This window comes from Psammomys obesus, unplaced genomic scaffold, assembly GCF_907164565.1.
Source record: "Psammomys obesus unplaced genomic scaffold, mPsaObe1.curated_primary_1811, whole genome shotgun sequence".
NCBI lineage: Eukaryota > Metazoa > Chordata > Mammalia > Rodentia > Muridae > Psammomys > Psammomys obesus.
This window is the reverse complement of record NW_026590905.1, coordinates 2,978,912-2,987,142: the sequence shown is the minus strand read 5'-3', so window position 1 is coordinate 2,987,142 and position 8,231 is coordinate 2,978,912. Positions and strand designations below refer to the sequence as shown.

The 8,231-nt window shown below is 45.0% G+C and overlaps 1 pseudogene; it reads left to right on the top strand.

Moving 5' to 3' along the window:
- The first annotated feature begins 1,981 nt into the window (after positions 1 to 1,981).
- On the top strand, positions 1,982 to 2,326 carry LOC129678543 (60S ribosomal protein L22-like 1; annotated as a pseudogene).
- Positions 2,327 to 8,231: the final 5,905 nt, after the last annotated feature.

Sequence of the window (8,231 nt, the reverse complement as noted above, 5' to 3'; positions counted from 1 at the left end):
GGGTATAAATATGATAGCCCAGAGGAAGAAGGCGTGATGACTTGGAGAAGGCAGAGGAGGACTGTTTGCTGCATTGGCTGGTTTGCTGGGATGTTGGTTTGTTGGTTATCTGGACTACTAGATATCCTGATGACAGAATTGGTATTGTCCCCCGACCCAAATCCTATGCCCCTACCCAGCAGGAAGAAATAAAGGGGGCTACATCCCCTTTACAACCTTCATTTCCTCCTACCTGGTGTTGGGGGATTGGAAGGAAGGTATAAGCTTTAAGAAACCCTGAAACAAAGTAGCATTTGAAGAACTAGGGCCTACAGAAGCCAGAGCTTTGGTAATGCTGACAAGCAGTATTCCACTGACGCCATCATCATCACCACCATAACCATCACAATCATCATCAAATTAGTTGGGGGGGGACACAACATGGTCTCCTTCAGTCCAAACTTTCCTTGAACTCACTAACTAGCTGAGAATGACTTTGAACTCCTGATCTTCCTGTTTCAGCCTCCTAAAGAATGGAGTTACAGATAATGCATCACCAAACACAGTTTTTTAACTGTGGTTTCAGCCTGCCTCTTTTCTCATCCTTTCCTACATGTCCACCCACCCCATAGCTTTAGTTAAGGAAATCTGTGTCTTCTCTTTGCTCTTACACGTCAAGATGTGACACTCGGTCCTGCAAGCAGGTGGCGCGTGGCTGTATTCACCAGGTGCAGTGATACCCTGGTCAGACTTGGGGAACCTATAGCATCCCTATTTGAAACACAAAGAAGACAGGCAATGACAATTTTGAGAAAGATAATCTTTACGATGCCAGATCACTACTTCCCAGACCATTTACCTGAAAGTTTCGTGACTTTATTTTCATGTTCAGCTGAATAGTATTCCGTTGTGTCTATGTACCACATTTTTGTTATTCGGCCTTTTGTTAAAGAGTGTCTGGGCTGTTTTCACTTCCTGGCTACTGTGAATGTAGCAGCACTGAACGCTGCTGAACAGGTGTCTGTGGAGTAGGATGTCAAGTCTTTTGGGAATATGCCCAGTAGTGATATAGCTGAGTCATACAGAAAATTTACTTCTTTGGTTAGGTTTATTCCAAGAATCTACTTATACCTGGCCAGACTGACATTAATTCCTTACACATTCTAAGTCTTATCCTTATACTCACTGATAAGTGTAGTTACTGCCCCTCACCAAAGAAGCCTCTCTTTATAGTAAATGGAAACCATCACAGAAATCTACAACTGGATGCAGTGCAGAGATCAACATCTACATCACAGCTCCTGCATCTACAGCTCGGGGAACATTGTGGAAGAGAGGGCAGAAAGACTGTAAGATCCAGAATACCAGGAATCCACTATGCACCAGTCTGTCCTAGAAATAGCCAAGACTGGAAAATAGTGATATCAATGGCCGTGTTAATGAGGAGGGGGAAGTTTTCCTCAGGGTCTCACCCCTAGACAAAGAACTACAGGCAACAAATGGCTGCTGGGGGAAGGAAAATTAATTTCTCCCTGGGATGAACCACCTTTTTGGTTGCTCAGTGCAAAGTAATCATCCCTGAAACCACATACAAACAACAAAAAGTGACTTAGCAGGTTGTAGTCATATATTTGTGCATAGATACACACACACAGTATCTGTGTAGTAAAAATAATCAGAGAAAAAGAAGCTATCAATTTGATAGTGAGGAGACACGGGAGGGGTTAAAGGAAGAGTACATAGGATGGGCTGGAGGGAGAAAGAAGTGGGAAAGTGCTGCAATTATATTTGAATTAAAAATATATTAAAGAAAGAAATTCAGGCATGGTGGCATACACCTTTAATTCCAATACTTGGGAGACAGAGTTAAGCAGATTTCTGAGATTGAAACTAGCCTGGTCTACAGAGTGAGATCCAGGGCAACCAGGGCAACCAGGGCTACACAGACAAACCCTAGCTCAAAAAAAAAAAAAAAAAAAAAAAAAAAAGCCATTACCAAGAAATGGTGCTGCAGAAAGACAAGAAACCTAAGAAGTCGATTTGGACCCTACTTATTCAGTAGAAGATGGAATTTTTGATTATGGAAAATTTGAACAGTTTCTATGGGAGAAGGTTAAACTCAATGGAAAGAACTGGAAGTCTTTGGAGTGCTGTTCACATCAAATGCCAGAAGAACAAAATCACAGTTGTTTTTGAGAAACAGTTCTCTAAAAGGTATTTGAAATATCTTACCAAGAAAGATCTTGGGAAGGAGAATCTCCGAGCTCGGCTTCATGTGGCTGCATCTGATAAGGGTGTTTCCAAGCTTCCTGATTTCCAGGTTAGCCAAGATGAAGACAGAGTTTGAGGCCTAGCTGGCCTTTGCTTTTAATAAAACAGAAGTATGCTGAAGAAAGAAACCTAAAATTGGACTTTATCAGCAAATAAAAATCATTGTACTCTGTAAGAAAAAGAAAAGAAGGAAGGAAGGAAGGAAGGAAGGAAGGAAGGAAGGAAGGAAGAAAAGAAGGAAAGAAGGACGGACGAAAGCACAGACAGAATAACAGGACTTGTTGGTCTTCAAAAGTGGTATTAAATAGATCAGCACAAAACAATACAGCTATCCTATGTGTCTCCGTGCAGTCAGAGTCTTTGATTTCATTCCTCCTCTCACACTGACTGATACAACAAAGAAACAATTAGCAAGGCTAATTGACCAACTTGGCCTGCTTGTATAGAACGCTCCACCTGTAACAGCAGAATGCACATTCCTCTGTAGTACACTCAGAACATGGACTATATTTTTATGCCATGAAAAGGTTTTATTTCCCACCCACCCACCCCCACTTCTTTCTTTTTCTCGTGGTGCTGCGGATTGAATCAAAGGCCTGCTAAGCAAGTGCTCTGTCACTGGGTGTTTAAAATACCCCAGTACCTAAAATAAATCATAACAAATGTAAAAAGATCCAAATTATACTAAATATGTTCTTTGACTATTATGGAATTAACTTAAAAATTCAGAAGTTGACTCACTTGTGGATAGTCCATTGGTTATTAACAAATATTTCAAGGCAATTTTTAAGAAAAGGCCAATTTTCAATGAATGGTGCTAGAAATGTTGGTTAGACACGTTTAAATAAATTTTAAACAGAATCCCTTACCTCATATCACATACGAAAATTAACTTGAAATGTAAGAGTCAAAAACTGGAAAACCCAGAGGGAGTAGCTATTTTATGTTTAGCAAAGATTCCCTAAACCTGATCCACACTCAAAACCTGAGCTTTAACCAAATATATGACAATATATTTGCCATTGCCTATAACTCCAGCTCCATGGGATCAGATGCACTCTGACCTCACTGGGTACAAGGTGCTCATGAACTCATACAGTCACACAGAAATGAAGATGAATAAATAAACCTTAAAGGCTAAAAGTAAAGCAAAAAGTTTATAGAGTACCCAAGAAACCACCACCGAGCTTAACATTTTATTTCTTTAAAATTTTTATCCAACTGGTCATGATGGCAAATACCTGGCAGAGGCAGCTGGTTCTCTGGTTTCCTGGACACCCTAGTCTACACAGCAAGTTTCAGGCCGGCCAGAGCTAAATAGAGAGATCCTGTCTCAAGTAAACCAGCCAACCAACAAAATATTTTTGTGTATGTGTGTATGGGTATAAAAAGAATTTTTATTCTCCTGTTTCAGTAGTGGGCTTGGAGGCCTAGTCTTGGAAGCTTCTAGCCTCCATACAATCTAACCTAGTCCTAGAATATTTTCAGTCCCTGAGACTTACTTCTGAATAAACTCACCCCTTGTTCTTACTCAACTCTGGGCTGGCTGGTTCAACTTAGCTGTTCTGGCTCAAACTCCTCTCCCAGCTGATTTATTCAATCTGGCTTTTCTCCTGGCCTCTGAATTGCCCTGTTTGGCCTCAAACTAACTCTGACAATCTGCTCTAATCTTCTGGCTACTTCTCATTTGCTGGCTCACTTGGTTTTCACCTGAGTTCTCTCTCTGCAACCTGTCTCTCTATTACTGTATTCCCCCATTCCCCCCCACCCCGTGAAAACTGCCTTTTCTTCTCTGCATTGCCCTTTAAGTAGTTTCCCTTTCCTCTCTCTCCTCATGAGAGTTGGGAGTAGCCTATTCCGTCAAGCCTTTCTCTGATTTGTCACTGTTTCTGCCACTCAATTAGACATCACATTCAAACACTGTGCTTCCTTCTACAAACTAACTTTACCTTCATTGATTGTTTGGGATTGAAGGCGTGTACCACCACACCTGACTCTAAGCTTTTCTTTACCTGGAACTTACTCTATACCAGGCTGGCCTTGAACTCAGATCTGCTTGCCTCTGTAAAGGCGTGTTTGTATTCCAGCCAGATCACACAGACCTAGCAGGTCTTTGGCTGTGAACTCTTGCCAGAACAGCCATGTTCTGAATTAAATAACCTGTAATTAATATAAAAAATAAAGATACAAAAATACAAAAAATACAAAAAAAAAAAAAAAACCCTCCTCTACAGAATGTGTAAATGCATCTGTGTAAAGGTACATGCTTGTGTGTGTATATGTGTGTGTGTGTCCAGCTGGAGCTAAAAGTTGTTGTTGGTATCTTCCTCACCTGCTCTCCACCCTGGTTTGTTTTTGTTTTTGTTTTACAGGGTAGCTCTCTATACCTGGAGTTCACCGATTGGCTAGACTAGTTGGCCAGCAAGCCTCCTGGATCCTCCTGCCTCTCCCTCCCAGCACTGGAAATGCAGGTACACACCATTCTGCTCTGAGTTTTGCATAAGTGCTGGGGAAGCTAATTTTTAAAGCTTTGAAGGCAGTTTCTTTTTCCTTCCACACAAGAGCTTCCCAAGGGCAAAGAGCACAACTTTCAAACTTATTGTTAACTCAGATACAATTAATAAATGATAGCTGTTTAGGCCGAGAGGAGGTGGAGGAATTAGGCACACAACTTCCCTCAGGATTAGCCTCTCTTCTGTTGGACCATCCACTTGGGACTCAGGGTGAGGCACTGAAGACTCGAATAGCCAGAGCCGCCTCCTTCAATTTCACGCCTTTGCGGTGGGGAGGACAGTGGGTGGCGGAGGTAAAAACGCCTGGTAACTGCACTCCTCATCTATTTCCTCTTGACTTGGTTTTGGTTTGGACCCCTTTGATAAATGTGCGCTCGCACCAGCCTCCCTGCCTCTTTAAGCCTCTCCCACGGCAATCCACCTCACTCAGCTGCTGCACAGCAGCACTGCCTTGGCTAGGCTGTGGTTGGGGTCACCCACACACACTACCCTGCCGACGCCCATTTTTCTGTGTTCCAGGAGCGCTGTGGCCTAGCCCTTCCTAGAAACCAGGTTGCATTTCCCCAGCATTGCGTGTTGTGCTAATGGCCCTTGTCATTCATGTCCAAATGCTGTCTTTCACTTTCAAGCAAGGACTCCAAGCACAGAGACTTCCAAGTCCGACTGGCCCGGCCCTGGCCTTGTCCCTTTGTGGGGATGACATTGTGAATGACTGAGTGGAGTTGTGGACAGGCCTAAACAGCTGGCTGTACTGAAGGGCAAGCTAAATGCCTCTGTGGTTAGAAGTCTCTGTTTTCTAGCAATCTGAGGACAGTGGGACGGCCCCTCTCTCTAGAAGTCAAAACAAAACCTAGACACCCTGGGCAAATAGCCTTTCTGTCCCATACTTCCCAAGGCCCATTGCTCTGTTTGTAACCAAAGCCCTCTGAAGAAATCACTTCCTAGCCTACAGCCTGGGTCACTCCCTGTCCAGACAGAGGGAGGACAGGCCTTTCCCTTATCAAAGCCAAGGACATGACCTAGGATAACAGAATCTGGATTTGGAGTTGGGACAGTTTCCTTAAGGGTCATTTCATCCATTCTCCTCCTTTCTGCTAAGTTTCCTTGTGCTCCTCTAGAGAGACCCTTGGCTATCTGCCCTCCCTGGAAGCAGCCCCTGCCCACTCTCACACTTGTTTCAGTGATTAGCAACTCCACAATCAAGAAAAAGAAGGAAAAATGCCTTTATAAGATGTGCTGTAGATGTCATTTGCTTTAATGTGAGACCAGTTTCTCTTGTTTTGATCCGTGTGAAGAAGGGCCTTAGAAGACAATGAACTGGAAGACACTCAGAGAGGGCTATAGAAACTGCACAAGACAACTGAGGTCAAAGCTGAATGGCCAACTTTGTTTAAAACCTTGCTTCTCAAAGTCTGGTCCATGGACCAGAGGTGTCAGCATTACCTGGAGGTTCAAAGGGGAGGATCTCAAGTCCCACTGCAACCCACTGAGTTTGAGTTCGGATTCTGCCTTAGAAGAAAAATCAGATCACCGAGGGACTCATTTGCATAGTAAAGTTGGAAGAGCACAGAGATAACATTCCCCATTCCTGGCTAAAAGCTCTGGGCAGGAGCCTCAGCCTAGAACTGGACGAGGTGTCAAGTATCTGTATCAGTCCTCATTTCCCAGAGCCCTCTACTAGGCTTAGCCACTGAATTATCTCAGACACCCATCCAGTGCTTTTTTCTTTTTTGACTGTGGGGTTGTTGGTCCAGATGGATGGCTCAGTCAGACTTTGATCCCATGGAGCAGCCCTCCCTATACTCTCAATGATGGCCTTATCCTTCTACACCCACTTACTCTAGCATGGAGCTCTTTCTGAACTCGATACCGGGAACTTCGTTTTGTTGGTTGGTGCCGTTTTAGCATCACGTGTGTAATTCGTTTGAGTTGTGGCTCTCGCCCCAACGCCTAACAATGGTTTGCTTCTGTGCTTTTAAATGACACTCTTGTCGCCCGGCCCCTGTTATGCCAGCCTCCTTTGATGCAAGCCTTCTCTTTTGGAGCATCAGGGCTCTGCCACCCAGACCTGCTGAGGCATATTTAAAGCTGTTCAAATTGACAGGCCAGGCAAACAGGATTAACTCGGAGGACCCAGAAGGGGAGGTGGGGGCAGGGGTTGAGCCGCAGAGTAGCTTACAGGGATGGCCAGGAGGATAGCCGGCTGGGCTGGGAAGGAGCCTAGTGCTGCTGGAGCTGGCCAAGAATTCTCGATCTGGGAGGTAGGCAGAGACTTCGCAATCTGCCGGTGATTGGATTAGACATGGTGTGAAAATCGGAGCAGGGCTACACGGCTGGGGCTGGGGCCCAGGCTGCTGGGAGGCCAGGCTGCCAAAGCCCTGCTGTGGAGACCACATCAGGGATGCCTGTCCCCTCCCCAGCAGGCCTTGGAGACAGCTTCAATGTCACAGCCCTCAGAGGCTCCCCCACGGCTCGGCCCCTGTTGTCCTCCCCACCCCGCCACATCTTGGGAGCTTTCTCAGGGGAAGCAGAGGCCGTTGGCCCTATTCACTGGCCTCCTTTACCCTTGACCTCCCAGCAGTGGCTCGGGCCTCCAAGGAGGGAGAAGCCTGTCTTTCAAGTCTCTGGGGTCTGAACAGCTCTTTCTTGATGTCTTTCTTTGTGTGGCTTTGTCTCGCCTTCTGGCACAGTCTGGTTCCTTCCAAGGGATTCCACTCTGCGTTTGCTCAGGAGCAGGAATCAGACTGTGTTTCCCACCTTTCCAGGTATTTAGGGATTCTGAGGATTTTGAAACTTCTTCCAGAACTTTCATGAGACAGTTTTTTTGGGGGGAAGTGGGATCTTGTCATCAATGATACTTTGACACGATCTGATGCTTTCTGGAAGGAATAACAGAAGGACTAGTCTAATAGGAAGTGGATTTTAATGGGAACCCCAAAGGGACCCTGTTATTATTTGGCTACTGTTGGTGAGGCAAGGCAGTAGCCACAGTGTGAATACATGGGCCCCTGGGTCCTGAACCCTTTTTGACCTCCCTCATTGTTTAAAAAAAAAAAAAAAAAAAAAAAACTAGAAACACAGAACCAGCAACTCTAAGCCAACATCAGCTATAGAAGCCTTCGTCTCTCCTTTGGTCTGTAGCTGTTAGGCAAGCATCACACTGGACAGGTTTGTCTCCTTTTGTTTCCTGTCTCAGTGTTTCTTGGTGTGTGGCAGGGAATGGAGACATGTTCCCTTCACTCCTTTTGAAATGTCACTAGTCTCCAAAGGTCGTCTAATTATACAGCCACAGTTGGCAGAGGAAGATGCTGGCAGCAAGCTATACTTCCTATATGCTCATCTGGAGATCCCTCAGGCCCGTGGTCCTCTCGGGGCATGCAATTATTTGCTCCAGGGTCCCTGTTAAGAGTCCAGCACTGTCAGAAACAATCACGAAGCAGGAGCGAGAACACAGGTCATGGGTTAGCT